The 1,968-nt window shown below is 46.8% G+C and overlaps 1 pseudogene; it reads left to right on the plus strand.

Moving 5' to 3' along the window:
• Positions 1-600: 600 nt before the first annotated feature.
• LOC129692095 (60S ribosomal protein L7a-like) lies at positions 601-1,397 on the plus strand (annotated as a pseudogene).
• The last annotated feature ends 571 nt before the right edge of the window (positions 1,398-1,968 follow it).

The following is a 1,968-nucleotide window of genomic DNA, read 5'->3' on the forward strand; positions in this document are numbered from 1 at the left end:
TTAGCTGTTGCTTCTTCATCTGTCATATGGGAGGATCCTCTGATTAATGATTTAAGTGTCAGTCCTGTAAAGTGTTTGCCAACATTACCTGTCGCTTACACGGAAAGAGACTCTACCGGTTTGTTCTCTAACAGTGGCATGGAAAAAGCAGAGATAGGAGAGTGTTAGAGAAGGAGAAGAAACCTGCAAAATTCTTGCTCCTGGAAGGGGAGGCAAAGAGGATGAAAGAGTATGAAGTGCTGAGCAAAGGGACCATTCCTGGTCTGTGGCTGCTCAGTGTTCATCAACTGAATGTGTCTGCTCATTTTGAACTGAAGATCCTCCCTAACTTCTCCACCCATTCATTCAGCTGCTGTCACAGGAGCACTCTCTGGACAATGAAGGAGGTGACTCACATTCTTGTCCTTATGACAAATCTTTGAAAAGAGCTATATCTCTCCCATCCAAGTCTTTATTTCTTAGACTAAACATCACCAGGTCCTTCAGCCCCCTGTATGATGGTTTGCAGGCCCTTTGCTATCCTAACCAATCCTCCATGGACACACTCTAATTTGTCCCCTTAAAATGAGGTGAATGTGCTCTCTCTTCTATCCCACCAAGATGCCCAAGGTAAAGAAGACAAAGGGGAAGAAAGTGGCTCTGGCCCCCACTGTCGTGAAGAAAGATGAGGCCAAAAAAGTGGTCAATCCTTTGTTTGAGAAAAGGCCCAAGAACTTCGGCATTGGGCAGAATATCCAATGCAAAAGAGATCTCACGCACTTTGTCAAATGGCCCCGCTACTTTAGGCTGCAGTGGCAAAGGACCATTTTACAAGCAACTCAAAGTATCTCCTGCCATTAACCAGTTTACCCAGGCCCTGGACCAGCAAACAGCTGCCCAGCAGCTTAAGCTTGCCCATAACTACAGGCCAGAGACAAAGCAGGAGAAGAAGCAGAGGCCACTGGCCCGCGCTGAGAAGAAAGCTGCTGGGGAAGGGGACGTCCCCACTGAGAGAGCACCTGTCCTTCCAGCAGGGGCCAACAGTCACCATCTTGGTGGAGAAGAAGAAGGCTCAGCTGGTGGTGACTGCCATCATGTATATCCCATTGAGCTGGTGGTTTTCCTACCTGCCCTGTGCAGAAAGATAGGGTCCCTACTGCGTCATCAAGGGAGAGGCCAGGCTGGGCGGCTGGTCCACAGGAAGACCTGCACCACTGTCGCCTTCACAAGGTTAACTCAGAAGACAAGGGTGCTCTAGCCAAGCTGGTGGAGGCTATTAGGACCGATTACAACGACAGCTACGATGAGATCTGCCGCCACTGGGGAGGCAACGTCCTGGGTCCTAAATCTGTGGCTCGCATTGCCAAGCTGGAAAAAGGCAAAGAAAGGCTAAAGAACTTGCCACTAAACTGGGTTAAATGTACCCTGCTACGTTTTCTGTACATAAATATAATCACAAAAAATGAGGTAAATGCGGTGTTTAGGAGAGAACAGAATACTGTAGCTGCAGGCTGAGCAGTCCTAACTTTAGCTGGACTATTAACTTCTTTGAAACACATAGACACCTATTTCCATCAACACAGACTCATATCACACAGACTTCCCCGGTCCCGCATCACACTACATTTCCACTTCAAGTTCATGGTTCATTATCGTGCCCTTGATTCTGTTTTTGCCTCTTACTATTATAACCAGGACTCTTCCATCTTGCATTTTTTCCATACTTATTTAGCCTAAACAAAGTCATCTGGCTTACTAAATGGTAAGATACAAGATCTGTGTGGCCAGAAACTCTATCTGACTCACTGTAATATTCCAGAGTCTAGCACAGTGCCTCATGCGCTGACACATTAGCTGTGCTTTCTGCTAGGTGCCCCCCCCCACTGTGATGCAGGCTTTGAGGATGAAGACAGCAAGAAAGTGCCAAACAAAAACTCCATTTTCAACCCAGTATATAATATTAGCTACCAGATCTTAAAATGGCAAACC

The sequence above is a fragment of the Psammomys obesus genome, unplaced genomic scaffold (assembly GCF_907164565.1).
Source record: "Psammomys obesus unplaced genomic scaffold, mPsaObe1.curated_primary_1811, whole genome shotgun sequence".
Lineage (NCBI taxonomy): Eukaryota > Metazoa > Chordata > Mammalia > Rodentia > Muridae > Psammomys > Psammomys obesus.